The sequence below is a fragment of the Lissotriton vulgaris genome, chromosome 6 (genome assembly GCF_964263255.1).
Source record: "Lissotriton vulgaris chromosome 6, aLisVul1.2, whole genome shotgun sequence".
Taxonomy (NCBI): domain Eukaryota; kingdom Metazoa; phylum Chordata; class Amphibia; order Caudata; family Salamandridae; genus Lissotriton; species Lissotriton vulgaris.
In genome coordinates, this window is record NC_141694.1 from 561,047,054 (window position 1) to 561,063,890 (window position 16,837).

Sequence of the window (16,837 nt, forward strand, 5' to 3'; positions counted from 1 at the left end):
TCCACCTCTGATCTAAATTTCTTTATCACACTAAAGTGCATGGCACATGATTCCTTGTTTCCAGGCCACCGCAGTCCAAGCCACAACAGCCCTTTCCACAATAGCAGAGGACAGGTGGTCACGTGAGTGACGTGGATAAAGGTGGTAATGAGTGTGTAAAAAAATTCTAACACCACTGCTAAATCATTTGCTCTCTATTGGATAAGGTATCTCTCTGCTTAGATAGTGGGGAATTGGTTACTGCTGTGGTGTTTTTTCCAAGTAGAAAGGTATTGCTTAAGAGAGTCTGGGGAATATTTTCCACCCCCTATCGCCATGGAAACATCACTTTTTATGACGTTCCTGTGCCAATAGGGGCATCGCCTTATTTACAATGCAGCGTTAAGCCACTTAACATGGCTTAGAGTCCATTTGTAAATAAGGCACCCTTTCATGCAATACTTTGCATGAAAGGGGGGGGCAATTTGTATAACTGTGGGCGTTCCGCCGCAACACCTACTGATTTTGACGCTGCCCTTGATTTACAAGGGTGTCGCAAATAGGAGGCAGTGCCAAAATTAAGACCACGGAAAACCTGGTCTTAATATGGCGAAACGAGAAGAAATGCTTTATTTCTCCTCGATTTTGCTGTTTCCATGTGTGCTGCATTGTGCAGCACACATAGAACCAGCAAATTGCCACGACTGATTGTTTATGTGCAGGAAGGTGTCCCTTCCTACAGATAAACAAGCATTTAAAAAATGACAATTTGCAACATCTAGGTGTGCTATTCAGCAGCACACCTAGGAGTTTCAAATTGCCAGTCTGGATAGTTACTGTGCAGTAAGGGACACCTACATACACATAAACAATCATTTCCGTCAATGCATGCACCTTGCACTATGGTGCAAGGGGGCCTGCGCTAGGCAGCTTAAGTTAGCGCCAGCTTCAGGGAGACACCAGGGGTGCACCGTATTATTGGAAATAGAGCACATCCCTACGTTTCTAAGGTGACAGAGTGCAGTGTTAGCATTTTTAGAGCTAACCAGTACTCTGCCACTTTATTGTAAATATGCCCCTCTTGCTCTACAAAAGGAGGTGATAAAAAATACTATAGCACCATCAGGGACGCCTATGCTGGGGCTTCTGTCTATATATTCTGGCCCTTAGAATGTATGAACGACAATGGACCACACCTCAGTTCTGGCTAGGAGCAGTACATGTATGCATGGGATAGATAGCAATGTACATGTGCACCGAAGACCACAAGTTACGAGTATGACCTTTCTTGTAGCCATATGGGATTGGCTTGAGCCAGATTTTCATGCTCCCTGCATACCATCCTTTAACGAGTAGTATGTGTGAACACCGATGGCAGGATTTCATTGTGTCCTAAAAGAAGACGAATTAAGCAAGAGACAAGTTACCCGTTAACACGGCATTCAGGATCTGCAAATGATGTGTGAAATGTGGAACATTTACAAGGGAATGTCTTATTATGGACTCCATTATACAGTGCTTATCATCTTACAGGCCGGAAGATAGAATATCCAACCCAGAGAACGTGGAAAGTATTGTAGAAAGTCTGCAATCTGTCTACACGTCTGACTTCCTTGAAGTCTGAGGGGATCCATATTATTCATACTTCTCCATGAACTGTCAATCACGGATTCACAATTTTTACCAGGGGCACAATGCAGCAAAACCTTTTGAACTTTAAGGACAAAGGCCAGCAAGCTTCTAAATGGATTGACCCAGATAACCACGGCAGGGGAAACGAACAGCGACAGGAATGTAGAGGGACAAGGGTGTGCATCAAGTGCAATAATTGATAACAGTCTGACAGTTTCATAAAGTTCAGAAAGAAATATATCACAAATGTTTAGTGAAAGGTGTGTGTATTGTCGTTTTTCTTTCATTAAATCCCGACCTGGTGGTTTTTGGCTTGGAATAACACTCACTTATTTTATCTCTGCAAAGCTCTGCCCCACATTTGAAAAGTGATAATCATTGTTATAAGATGAAGTACAAAATATATGTATGTAAATGATACCCAGGGAACCGAGAAAGATGAGTGTTGTGTAAATCCCAACACATACGTGCGGACAAAGCAAAGACCTGTAAAAGTAATTATTACCATTAAAAACCCTTAGAACGACCTCCCTTAACTCAAAAACCCTGGGGTGGTGGTTCGATTATTTTGAGTTGAAAGAAACTAACACGTTTCACCGCATAGCACAATGGAGTAACCATTCTATATAGAGTCAGTATTCCGGCTTCTGTGGTCAAATATGAAAACATACTCTATAAATTCTGTATTTCATGCCAAATATGATACAGCATGGACAAGCCCGAGCAAAGGTCCTTGGAACTTCTGAGAAATAATTTTTACATTGACCATGAGAATGCCTATCGGACGTTTCCAGCATGAAAATTAGTACAACGACTTAATGTAAATACTTAAAATGTCACTGACATACAGTGGTAAGTTCCATTTGGCAATTCACTCACTAATGAGAGGTTTTTACCGTCTACGAAGGCATATGTTAAGTTCATTTGATTTCACTTTCAAATGTGTTGAAGTTTCTTTAACAATAATCATTCGTTAAATTATGCCATTATTTCTTTATACATTTTCAAAATGATTGAAATATTAACTTATCGTTAATCTTTCTTACGCATTTCGAGATTTAGGCTTTGCTTCCTCAGGGGAAATTAGCTTGAAAAGTAGCATAAAACATATGTTTAATATATAGTCAACCCCAAGGCTTGTCATTTACATTAGAAGCACACATAGAAGTCAACACAGTACACAACTCACGCAGGCGTTTTCATATTCCGAAACGTATTACCCAGACCAACCGTTCTTCTAGTGAGGTGGGAGGGATTCATTGGCATATAGGATACTTCCCTCCCTGTTTGAACCCACAAAACATAAGATTTCCTACAACCTTACTTGCTCAGTCATTTGAGTGAATTTCGTTCTCAAAACCAATAACCCGATCGTGTTTTTATTAGACACACACACTCTATTGGTGTCATGCTTCATCATCGGGGCTCATCCTGATCCCCATAAACCAGGATGAATATGTGCTCTTACAACGAATTCCGTTGCAACGCATGTCTTTACCACGCATGCGTTAAGACGGAATGGGTTTTCTTCGCATAGCTTTTTCCTCTAATGCTTCCGTGGTGACGTCGTACGTCGTTAAGAGGAAGCGGAAGTTTCTTTCCGTTTCCTCTTAAAGGACGCCGTTTGCCTGCACATCTCGACGTTTTTTGAGGTGAGCTTCTTTTTTTGGGGGGGAGACCCCCCCACCCCCCTTTTTTTTGTTACCCTTTACCACATATGCCTTTACTACGTACCTCGTAGTAATGGTATGCGTGGTAAAGGCTTTCGTGGTGACCACGCATGCGTTGTAATGCATGCGTGGTTAATGTTTCCATGGAAACGGCCGCGTTGTAGTGGCCGTTTCCCAACCAGGATGGGCTCAATCATGTTACAGGGAGCACTTCGGGTAGTAACTCTTTGCGTGTGTCAGACGGCCGCTGGCCGTCCGACGTCATGGTGGGCGTGTGCGGAGGACGACCGCCAGACGTCCGAACAACGCCCAGTCATAAATCACCCGCACCGTGGGGGAATTTGCGCTGCGGCGAACAGGTTAAACTCAATTGTTTCTACTAGGATAGAAATCAAATTAGCTAAAATACACCACAGTATCTTTTTTATGTAGGTGCCTTTATTATGGTTAAAAACAAGTATGATATCAGTGTCTGTTAGACCTTACATCTTTTGGCATGGTTTCCTGTCTTTTTGGCCACGACTGCCTGCTTTTGACTTTGTGCTGCATTTTAGGACTCTGGCCACTTTATCACTGCTGACCAGTGCTAAAGTGCAAGTGCTCCCTATTTGAAATGTAATAGTATTTGGTTTCTCAATAATTGGCATATTTGATTTACTAGTAAATCCCAAATACAATTTACTGTGTGGTCCCAGGGCCTGTAAATAAAATGCCTGCCTGCATTGATTGTGCCACCCACATGAGTATCCCTGTGTTTGTATGTGCGACACATAGCACCAAAGAGTTATGAGGCTTGTAGTTGGGTTTAGCCGGCATCAGATAAGGGTTCTAATTGTTTTGGTCAGGGTCACATGTGAAATTTAAATTACTCATTTTGCACTTGTGTTTATCCTGCACCTATCTTAATTCATGTTGGTTCAAATGGACCCCTTGTATGGAATATTAGCTCATGATATAAATGAATGTTAGAATTAGCCTCTTACCAGTTATGTGTTTAAACATGCAATAGATAGGGAGTAAGATTTCAATTTGGGATACATCGTTCTATGTAGAAACTGTTATAGAAAACTGTGCACTTGGGCATATTCCTTTGTGTAGTATTTCATTTTGATATAATAGAGTATTGTTCATCTATAAAAGATGAGCACCGGATTGGACAATCATTATTGCATGCTATTTGGCAACTGTTGTGCTCTGAGTCTCTTCCCCCCACATCACCTCTGAGCAGCCTTGACAGGCTCGCCCCATTACTGAGGGTGGCCAAGAGGGCTCGAGTCAGGGGACCACGCGGGTGAACGGCGTCCCTCCACTTATTTTACAGGGGGGACGCCGTCCCGCCTGCTCAAAAGCTGGACCATCTAAGATGGCGAGTTACTTGTCTCCCCACTCCCCGTCTTGTGTGGCAGCCCGGGAGGAGACAGCTTCTCGAGCGCACACACAGCTGCACCTGAGCCCTTCACAGGTCTTTAAAAGACTTTTTGGTTGTGAATGAGGCTTTGTTGTTTTGTCCTCCCTCCTTAGAGCCCCTGCATTTGCATACCTAGCAACTCTTTGAGGCTCCGTTTTGAGGAAAGAATGGAACCGGAAAATCCCAAACAGCGATGTAGAAACCTGAATGCGCCCTGCAGACGGCTTTCTCTGATCGCACAGATGCACAAGGTGATGCTTAAATAATCAGGTGATAAACTGCCAGCGCGTGCAGGAAATCTATCATTTCCCGGAGCAGTCACCTTGCTGGAACTGAAAAAGGGCGCTTTCTGTTTGCGCTGCCGACCCTCGGCACCACAATAAAGCCTTTGAAAGTATTCCGATTTTATGTGAAGAGATTTAGGCCTGAAGTTGAGGGGGCTGATGAATAGAATGCAAGGAATCTGTGGCAGGAGCGGGAGTGGGTGGAGAAATACAACGACGAGGGAAATAAAAAGAGGAGGAAAATACAGCGAGGAGGAAAATTAATCGAGGAGGTAAGTGTAGTCAAGAGATTTATGGAGCAAGGAATAAAACACTGTGGGGCAGATTTACAAGCCCCTTGAGCGACTTTTGCGTCACTTTTAACATGGGAAAAGTGACGCAAAATTGACATTTTCTGTCTGTATTTATCTGTAAAAAATCTATGAAAACAGGGAGCCTTACACATAAGCATCCTGAAAACTTGGCATGCCATGTTTTAGTATGCCTCGCTTACAGCACTTAATGGCTTGACTAATGTAGTTGTACGTCAAACTTCATCCACATTTGGGCTCTAAATTCCTCCATACAGGGACCTTAAGTCACAGGCCAAAGTACTGAGCAGCTTCAATTGTTAAATCTTGCAATACAGCCAAATGATAGATCTGCTGCACATGTGATGTCACTTCCTGCCGCGGTCCCTTCCTGCTGTGATGTCCCTTCCTGCCGTGATGTCACTTCCCGTGACACCACCTAACTTGGAGAGTCCCCCCACTTCTTTTGGACTTGAGCCCTGGTGGTCAAGTGCTAAAAGGTTGTACTTAGTGTTCAGTTTAGAGTGCCACGCTGTCGCTAGGCCATGCTCCAGGACAGGTGCAGGGAAAGGCTTAAGCTACCACGGCAGCAGCCCAGTAGCCCGTGCTTTCTCTCTGGCCCCAAAGGGTTTTTGACATTCACCCTCTCCTATGAGTAGCAGATGTGTCCTGATTTGATTGCCCTAACCTGGGACCGAATATTTAGCGAATGAGTATTTAAAATATATTGCAGAATGTTACACGTCACCATACCTGTTAATGACAAACGGGCAGTGAAGTCCCTGCAGATCTTAATTGAATCATCAATCGCACCCATTTTGACACGCGCATTTCAACACCATAAATCTAACCTGTCTTCAGCCGTCTACCTCTGTTTCCATCAGTGCACCACAGACGTCCCCGGTGAGCACGAGGCTTCTGATGCCGCGTGCCCGCCTTGCTGTGTATTGTAACCTAGACTGGAGGCGACAGGCATTCTGTGCCCGTACATTTACAGTCTGACAATCTGAGCAATCGAAGCTGCAAATCTGTGCTCCGTTGAATTAAGTAGTTATGACATATAGCACGTTTATTTCTCAATCTGCTTTGGAAATCGTCGTTTTCATTTAACATTTTCCAAAGGGACTACTCTGTCTGCCGTTCTATCAGGCAACGATTTTCCACCCCTTTGTCTGCTATCCTTTTCACTTTTAATGAGTACAAAGTAAGCCATTTCCTCTTCTTTGTCCAGGTAATTTACTGAAAGTGGATAACCTGAATACTTTCGTGTCTGTGTCATGTCTCTTAGGACACATTAATTTCCCTTTCTGTGTCGCCGTGACCGCTGGTTAAAACCTTCAGACCACGAAAAAGCAATAGACGAATGGTCTCATTTGTAGTAAGGTACATCGATACTGTACTCATCCCTGTCACAGTGTTTGGTAATGCTTCTAAAATAGAAAAGTTCTGCAGGTATCTGGTGTTCCACTGACATCAGCAGTACAATAACGTGTGGGACAGTTCATCATGCGCAGCAAATAATGCACTTCACCTATATCTAGTCTTTTATTCGAAACACTTTTTAGCAGGACACACTTTTTCTGATCTAGGAACAGCCTTTTTAAATACGAATGATACGTTGAATGAAAGCAAGATTCAATTGGAAGTACTGTATGGGATGCCCAAACATGGGGTACCATGTGCATTTGAGGAGCATTTTTCAGACCATTCATCTCTGGTGAGATGGCTTTAGATCGGGGTCTCCAACATTTTCTGTAATAAGAGCTGCTTGTGTTCAATGAAAATCATCAGCAAGCTACCAATATTCTTAGTGTGCAAATAGTGAACACATCAGACAAGTTTACAATAGTGGCCACCCCATGCAAAATTGCCAGAAGTGATCACCCTAGTGCACCAGGCAGGGTTGCCAATAGTAATGTGAAGAAGGCTTTATTAATTTGCAATCAATTCAATCAATCAATCAACCAATCAGGATTTGTAGAGCGCGGCTACTCACCGTGAGGGTCTCAAGGCGCTGAGGAGGAACGGGGGGGGGGGGGCTTCCGATCCTTCTGGTCGTTGGGTTTTAGGTTAAGAGCCAGGTCTTGAGATCATTCTTGAATTGGGTCAGCAACGGGGATTGCCTGAGGTGGAGAGGCATGGTGTTCCAGGTCTTGGCGGCGAGGTAGGAGAAGGATCTGGTCTTTTGGATCTGTGGGATGGTAGCCAGTTGGGCTGAGCGAAAGTGAAACTGGCACGTGGAATGCGAGGGGATGGTTCAGTACGCTGGTCCCGCATTAAGGAGGGCTTTGTAGACATGAGTGAGGAGCCTGAAGGTGATTGTTTTGTTGACTGGAAGCCAGAGGAGTTCTCAAAGGTGTTCGGTGATGTGGCTGCTGCGGGAGATGTTGAGGACCAGTCTGGCTCCTGCGTTTTGAACACTCTGTAGTTTCTTGAGGAGTTTCTGGGTGACGCTGGCATAGAGTGCGTTGCCGTAGTCAAGCCTGCTGGTAATGAGTGTGTGGGTGACTGTCTTTCTGTATTTCGGTGGGGATGCATTTGAAGATCTTTTGAAGCAGGCGGAGCATGTGGAAGCATGATGAGCATATGGCATTAATCTGGCAGCTCATTGTGAGGGAGGAGTCCAGTATGATGCTGAGGTTACGTGCATGGTCTGTGGGGGTGTCCAAATGCGGTTGGCCACCAGGAGTCATACCAAGCTGAGGGGGTGGGTCCCAAGATAAGTACTTCGGTCTTGTCTGAGTTGAGTCTGAGGCAGTTGTCTTTCATCCAGGTGGCAACAGATTTCATACCGCTGTGGAAGTTGTCTCCGGAGGTAGTGGCTTCTTTGGTAAGGGAAAGGATCAGCTGGGTGTCTTCGACGTAGGAGACAATGTTGAGTCTGTGGTTCCTGACGTTGGTGGCGAGGGAACCATGTAGACGTTGAAGAGGGTGGGGCCCGGAGAGGAGCCCTGGGGCACTCCGCAACTGATCTCTGTGGGTTCTGAGAGAAACAGAGGTAGTTTGACTCGCTGTGTTCGGACGGTGAGGAAGGAGAGGATCCAGTCCATGGCTTTGTTGCGGATGCCCGCATCATGGAGTCTTGTGATTTGGGTGCGAATGGAGACAGTGTCCGAGGCGGCCGAGAGGTTCAGCAGAATGAGGGCTGCGGTTTCGCCCTGGTCGAGGAGAGAGTGAATGTCGTCGGTGGTTGCGAGGACTGCAATGTCGGTGGTGTGGTTGCTTCGGAAGCCAGATTGGGAGATGTCCAGGATGTGGTTCACTTCGATGAACTCGGAGAGTTGAATGTTGATGGCCTTCACGATGACCTTGGCTGGGAAGGGGAGCAGGGAGATTGGTCTGAAGTTCTTGAGGTCTGTCGGATCAGCAGATGGCTTCTTCAGTAGGGGGTTGATCTTGGCATGTTTACAGTCATCGGGGAAGGTGGCGGTCTCAATGGAGCAGTTGATGGTGCAGCAATGCTCGGGGGCAATGGAAGTGGCTGCTCTATGGAATATGTGGTGTTGGCAAAGGTCCGAGGGGGCTCCGGAGTGGATGCTCTTCATGGTCTTCAGTGTGTCGTCTATGGTGACGGGGGTCCAGTTGTGCAGGATCTGTTGGGGTGGGTTGTGATTGGGTGCAGTGGATTCGGGAGTGGTAGGAGGGTCTTCGGTGTCAAAACTGTTTTAGGGCTCTCTGCTATTGTGGTGGAACAACCATAGTTACGATGCCCCGAGCAAGAAGGTATTATTAGTTATACATTTCCCCAGCGGCTCATGATTTATCACTCAAATATCATCTTTAAATAGATTTTGGAAATCCAACCATTTATCTTCAAACATCAGCTTAAAGGTTCTGAAAATGCACATATTTTCATCTCAAATAACTACTTTTCAATTCTGGAATACATGGGTTAATTCAACTGAGCAAAAACGTCTAATTTAGTATGCTGGGCTGCACACAGGAGAGCTACTCACAGGTAGCTGGTGATCTACCGGTAGTTCACAAGCTACTCATTGGAGAAACCTGATCTAGATAGTGTAGACTGTTCAAATTACACTAGAAAAATTGAGCCTTACTCCTGACTACTGGCAACTCATTTGTAATGAATTTCTCTTACGACTGCAGGAGTGTGCAAGTGAAGAAACTACACCCATCATGTAAATATGAATCAGGTCACCAGCGGTCAAAAAGTTACTTGAGGTCACAAGGGACTGCTGCAAATCCAAAGTTCAGGAGGGTATGCCGACAACAGAATCCACACAGGGCCCACGGCAAAAGTACCTTGGATGGAGCAAAGCATCAATATTGAGCACACAATGCCTCAGAATATTTGTCGCAGTTGGGTCACTACATTGGAGAGGAGCCTCGTAGATTGTGTCGTCGTTGAGCCTCACAGTCGGGACCGCATTGTTGTCCTTTTGGCACTGTGTCGATGCCAGGGAGCGATGTGTAGATTTTTCTGTGTCGGTGCACCAGTATTTGCAGAAACAATGTTCTAGACGCCACAGCCCCTGACGTTGCCTTCCTCACGGAGACCTGGATGAACGCCTCTTCTGCTCCCGACATCGCCATCGCCATCCCAGAGGGCTACAAGATCGTCCGGAGGGACCGCAACGCCAACCAGATGGGAGGAGGCATCGCCATCATCCACAGGAACACCATCCGTCTCACGACCAGCACCGACAACACCCTGACCAGCGCCGAACACCTGCATTTCCAGATCCACACCAACCCGAACACCACCCTCAGAGGCACCCTGATCTACCGACCACCTGGACCACGCACACAATTCAGCGAGGACATCGCCGACTTCATCAGCCCGCATGCCCTCCCCTCCGCTGACTACATCCTCCTGGGAGACCTCAACTTCCATCTGGAGAACACCAACGACCACAGCACCAGCACCCTACTCGACAACCTCGCCAACCTGGGACTCAAGCAACTGGTGTCCACCCCCACCCACCTCGCCGGACACACACTCGACGCCGTCTTCTCATCCAGCACAGACATCGACTTCAGCCACGCCACAGAGCTCCAATGGACGGACCACAGCTGCGTCCACTTCACCTTCAAGAGAACGACGACCCACCAACACCTGCAACACACCGCCCGCAGAAGCTGGAACAAGATCACAGCAGACCAGCTCGCCACCTCCCTGAGCCAACACCCTCCTGCCAGCTCAGAGAACCCCAGCCAGGACGCCGAGAACATCACGAAGTGGATCAGCGACTGCGCGGACGAACTCGCCCCGCTGAGGACCCCGCCTAGCAGACCCGGCAGCAAGAAGGCCCCATGGTTCACCGACGAACTCAAAAGCTCCAAGAGGAACTGCCGAGCCCTCGAGAAAGTCTGGAAAAGGGAACCGACACCGGACAACAGGACCTCCTACAAACTTGCCACCCGGAAACACCACCAGCTGATCCGCGCAGCCAAGAGAACAGCATACAAGGACCGGTTGGACAACAACGCGCACAACAGCAAGGAACTCTTCAACATCGTGAAAGAGCTCTCCAACCCCAGCGCAGGAAACAACGACATCACCCCATCGCAAGACCTCTGCAACTCCCTCGCCTCATACTTCCACAACAAGATCACGGACATACACAGCAGTTTCAACAACCAACCAACGCACACCACGACCGACCAGCCACCCCCCCCCCACCACCACCCTCCACGCCTGGACCCCGATCAGCACCGAAGACACCATCCGCACGATGAACTCCATCCACTCCGGATCACCGACCGACCCCTGCCCTCACCACGTCTTCAACAAGGCCGACACTGTCATCGCACCCCACCTGCGAGAAATCATCAACACATCCTTCGACACCGCCATCTTCCCCGAAAGCTGGAAACACGCCGAACTCAGCGCTCTACTCAAGAAACCAACAGCGGACCCCACCGACCTCAAGAATTACCGCCCCATCTCGCTTCTCCCGTTTCCAGCCAAAGTCATCGAGAAGACCGTCAACAAGCAGATGGCCGCCTTCCTCGAGACGAACGGATCCCTCGACCCCTCACAGTCCGGCTTCCGAGCCAAACACAGCACCGAGACCGCCCTCATCGCCGCCACCGATGACATCCGAGCCCTGATGGACAAGGGAGAAACAGCGGCCCTCATCCTCCTAGACCTCTCCGCGGCATTCGACACGGTCTGCCACCGCACCCTAATACAGCGCCTCAGCAACATCGGAATCCAGGACAAGGCGCTGGAATGGATCATCTCCTTCCTCGACGGAAGAACACAGCGAGTCCGCCTACCACCGTACAAGTCAGAGGCCTCCGAAGTCATCTGCGGCGTCCCCCAAGGATCATCCCTGAGCCCAACCCTCTTCAACGTCTACATGAGCCCCCTCGCGGCCATCGTACGCAAACACCACCTCAGCATCATCTCCTACGCCGACGACACCCAGCTGATCCTCTCCCTGACCAACGACCCCGCCGCCGCCAGAGCCAACCTGCACGAAGGGATGAGAGAGGTAGCCGAGTGGATGACGACCAGCCGCCTGAAACTGAACTCGGACAAGACGGAGGTCCTCATCCTGGGCTCCTCACCCTCCGCCTGGGACGACTCCTGGTGGCCTCCCGCCCTGGGCACCGCACCCAAACCGACAGACCATGCACGAAACCTGGGCTTCATCCTGGACTCCTCCCTCTCCATGACCAGGCAAGTCAACAGCGTCTCCTCGGCGTGCTTCAACATCCTACGCATGCTACGAAAGATCTTCTGGTGGATCCCCACAGAGACCAGGAAGACCGTCACCCAGGCCCTCGTCACCAGCCGACTGGACTACGGCAACGCCCTCTACGCCGGGACCATCGCCAAGCTCCAGAAGAGACTCCAGCGGATCCAAAACGCCTCAGCCAGACTCATCCTCGACATCCCACGATCCAGCCACATCTCCGGACATCTGAGAGACCTTCACTGGCTCCCTATCAACAAGAGAATCACCTTCCGCCTCCTCACCCACGCACACAAAGCCCTACACGACCAAGGCCCGAGCTACCTCAACAGCCGAGTCAACTTCTACGCTCCCAAACGCCACCTCCGATCAGCCAACCACGCCCTCGCCGCCGTCCCCCGCATCCGAAGAGCGACTACAGGAGGAAGGTCCTTCTCCTACCTGGCCGCCAAGACCTGGAACTCCCTCCCGTCCGACCTGCGCCTGACCCAAGACCACCTCTCCTTCAGGAAGAAGCTGAAGACCTGGCTGTTCGAGCAGTAGCGGCACCCCCCCCCCCCCAAGCGCCTTGAGACCCTACGGGTATGTAGCGCGCTTTACAAGTGTCACTGATTGAATGTTGCAGAACCCACTACCGAGGATCAGGAATGGGGGCGGGGCACCTCAGGCAAGGGTGAGACTCACAGATGGTAGAGTCCAGCAGCACCATACGTTTTTTGTGTCCCTGAGACATTTGAAAACAGGAGGCAAGCCAGCAAGCCCTTGGATAATCTTGGGTTCAAGGATGTAGAGAGCGGGTCCAGTCCCTCTCATTCACAGGCAAGAAGCAGCAGGCAGTAGGCCAACACAGCAGAGCAAGTTGCAAAGTGGCAGTCCCTCCAGTATCAGAGCAATCAGCAGGCGACAGGTCAACACAACAATGCAGGTAGCAAAGTGGCAGTCCCTCCTACAGCACAGCACATCTTTTTCCAGGCAGAATGTCCTTGGTTCCAGTAGAGTTCTGATGTGGTGGTATTAGGGGGCCAGTACTTTTACCCAAATGTACCTTAGAAGTGGGGGAAACATCAAAGAGGAAAAAGAAACAAACGTCCGGGTTCGTTGGACAGTTTAGATAATGTCTAGTTTTAGTGTAGGACTAACGGGTATCCCCCTTTAAGCACCCTCTGGTTATTTATTCTTTCTTAGAGGGGCATGTTTTCCATGAAGAAGGCAAAAGAGCTAACCACATATTCATACAATAAAGAACATATGCTTGTGTGTAAACAATTATACTGATGTTATCGAGTTCTCAGGTGGGGAGACAAATAAAGGAGTTGGTTTGGTTGTCTATACCTAAATTTTTGTTTCCATACAACAACAAATGGACAATTTCTTAGACAAAATAGTTAAATAAGTAAACGTGTTTTTCTGATAAAGAACATATCACTACTTTACAATAAAAAAATCACAGAATCAAAAAGGTCCTTTTTGATTCTGTGATTATTTTATTGTATTTTAACAACATTGTGATGAATATGTACATTGTATAATGGTTTTAATGGATTGTTTTTTATAACATTGTATTGTGGAATAAAACTTGTATTTTGTTACCGAACTAAAGTAGTGATATGTTCTTTATCAGAAAAACACGTTTACTTATTTAACTATTTTGTCTAAGAAATTGTCCATTTGTTGTTGTATGGAAACAAAAATTTAGGTATAGACAACCAAACCAACTCCTTTATTTGTCTCCCCACCTGAGAACTCGATAACATCAGTATAATTGTTTACACACAAGCATATGTTCTTTATTGTATGAATATGTGGTTAGCTCTTTTGCCTTCTTCATGGAAAACATGCCCCTCTAAGAAAGAATAAATAACCAGAGGGTGCTTAAAGGGGGATACCCGTTAGTCCTACACTAAAACTAGACATTATCTAAACTGTCCAACGAACCCGGACGTTTGTTTCTTTTTCCTGAATGTTCCCCCACCGTCCTCTACAAAGTTAGAGTGGGGTCCTCCTACTTGTTTACACAGGAAACATCAAAGAGGCCTTTGAAGATCACATGGTCCGTGCCTTTACTGCCCTGGCTTCAGACACACTCCGGGGGGGAGGGTGGGGGGGGGGTATGCAGCTCTTTGTGTGGAGACAAGCATAGCCCTGCTCAGGTGCAAATGCCAGCACCTCCCTCCCAATCTACCTCCGGAAGGCCCATCAGCATGGTGATGGGTCATCAGGATGCAAATGTCACACCACAGCTTCCTTTGTATGACTGTCTAGAGGGAATGCCCAAAGCCCAGCTGTCACCCAAACCAGAAGTGTATTCAGAGACAGGTAAAGGCACATCATGGGTAAGGTAAGAAATGGCAACTTTCTAAAAGTGACAGTTTTGGACTTATAATTTAAAATCCAACTTCACAAGAAGTTGTTATTTTATATTGTGAGTCCACTGAACCCCAAACTCCAAATCTCTATCTTTTCCCAATTGAAAATTACACTTAAAAGACGTTTAAGGCAATCCCAATGTTAACCTATTGGCCTAGATAGGCCTTGCGAAGTGAAAAAACTCCAGGATATGTAAAACTCAAAAGTAAATGTCCTACCTTTAAAATACATCACACTCTGCCCATAGGGCTACATAGGGCCTAACTTAGAGGTGCCTTATATGTAATCCAAGGCAAAGGTTTGGGCCTGGCAAGTAGGTTAACTTGCCAGGTCGAAATGGCAGTTGAAAACTACACACCCAGGCTTTGCAATGACAAGCCTGAGCCATGTTTAAAGGGCTTCTGAGTGGGTAATCAGTGCTGCAGGCCCACCAGTAGCATTTAATTATCAGGCCCTGGGGACAGGTAGTGCACTCTACTAAGGACTTATAAGTAAATTAAATATGCCAATTGTGGATAAGCCAATGTTACCATGTTTTGGGTACCGAGCATATACCGAGATGGTCAGCAGTGGTAAAGTGCACAGAATACTAACTCCAGCAAAAAGGAAGTCAGCAAAAGAGGTGTTCAGAAGGCAAAAAGTCAGGGAAAACCACGCCAAGGATGCCAGGTCTAACAGCTGGCATCCACAGTGGTGATAATCCTAGCAGTGTCAGGTTCCCCACAAGTACCTGTTTCTTGTGGAGAGATCTCACGGAGATGACACGAGCTATCGCCCCCACACCCACCTTACCCTACTCTAGATCTGGCAACAAACTACGGTGAAGACGGGAGTGAGGATGGTTGCCAAAAAGGATCAGGATGATGTCAGGTAGGTAGTAGTGGACGTCCCTCTGTTCGGATGAACCGTAGGCACCAGCTGGACAGGAAGACAAGGGAACACCAGTTACCAATAGCACACAAACCCAGAAACCACTCACAAACATACACTCATGTGGGAGACAGGAATTACCTCCTATGAAGCCATTAGAAGGTCTGCTACCATCAAAGGAAAAGGAACTGAAAGTCTTACCAAGTAGCTAGCGACCCTGCGGTATGTAGTGAAATCAATAAGTGCTCCTGCGCCATGTCGAAGAAATCAAGAAGCGCTCCTGTGCTATGTTAAAGGAATCAAGAAGCTCTCCTGTACTACACACCAAAATAAAGGCTTTCCTACGCAATGAGGCAAGGTTCAAGGCAGAGGAACAAACAAGGTTACCAGCAGTTTATAAGGCAGCGAGTAGTGGTGCTCACAGAAGAGAAAAGAAAGTTACCGGCCTCAAAACAGACGCACCAGCGCTGTGAGGCAGGTGAAGGTACTTGTGCAGTAGCGTGGCAAACAAAGTCATGAGAAAAGAAATCAGCGCTCAAGTAAGGCAGAGCAATGTGCATTGTAGCGCTCCAGCACGAAAAGGAAACTGTCACAGGCACATCACAAAGTACTCCAGCGCGGCTGTGCAAAAATCACTTGTAAGCGCTCCAGCGCGGTCCTTGCAAACCCGCGAACTAGCGCTCCAGCGCGGTCCCTGCAAATACATGAACTAGCACTCCAGCGCGGTAGGAGAATATAAACAAGGCACAAGCGCTCCAGCGCGACGGGCAGGAATTACCTGGGGCAGCGTCCAAATGTGGCAGGCATCAGGCAGCGGTGCTGGCGATAATACGAAGCGCCGTACCTGGGGGAAAAAGGCAGCTGATAAGCGGATTCCCCCAGAAGCTCTAGTGACGCCATGGTACTTCCGGCAGAAGGCTGTACCGCTAATCGGCCGATACCGGAAGTGAGGAGATCGCGTCTCAATAGAGCGTACACCAACACGCACAGGCAACCAGGTGAGAGGGAAGGGGTGAACCAGACGAACCATGGCAAGCAGAAACCGAATAAGGCCATAAAGATAGTGAATTGATGATTCCTTTTTTAACAATGCGAATTCCTCCTTTTGTTCATTTCCCCAAATGTATTTCAGATCTTTCTTTAACAAAGACCGCAAGGGTATGGCAGTATTTGCAAAATTTATGTCGGTTCTGCTATGCTCCCAAACGCATGTGTGCACGCGGCAGAGCTAAACAACAGGGGCGGCCTTAGGCATGTGCAAGCTGTGCACCTGCACAGGGCCACCAAACTCCAGGGGCCATCACGCCAATATATATCCTTAATATAATAATCCTCTGAGGATGGATACATATTTGCATGGCAGCCCCTGGCAGGGATTTGGCGGCCTCCGGCTCTGTTCCACTTACAAACACCCTGACCCCCCCTCTTCACTGGCCTCCCGCCCCGCCCCACCGGGACCCCCTCTTCCGGGGCCCCCTACCTACGCTCCCTGCCCGGGGCCGCCATGAGCCTAGAGCCGCCCCTGTAAACAAGAATAAAAGAGGCCGAGCAGTGTTAGAACGCGCTTAGCGTTCAGTTAGACATGTGCGTTCCGTGCACTCGCCCCCCTCCTAACACTTTTCTGAGTACCTTCCTGGTCACGGACGTGTTCAGCATTCCCGCTTTGGGCATC

General features: G+C 47.9%; 1 long non-coding RNA gene across 1 annotated transcript in view; it reads right to left on the bottom strand.

Moving 5' to 3' along the window:
• LOC147707551 (uncharacterized) overlaps nucleotides 1-16,050 on the bottom strand; it is a 43,292-nt gene extending 27,242 nt beyond the window's left edge. The window contains exon 1 of the long non-coding RNA XR_015296462.1: nucleotides 15,944-16,050. This is a non-coding gene — a long non-coding RNA (uncharacterized LOC147707551). The remainder of the gene's footprint in view (nucleotides 1-15,943) is intronic.
• Nucleotides 16,051-16,837: the final 787 nt, after the last annotated feature.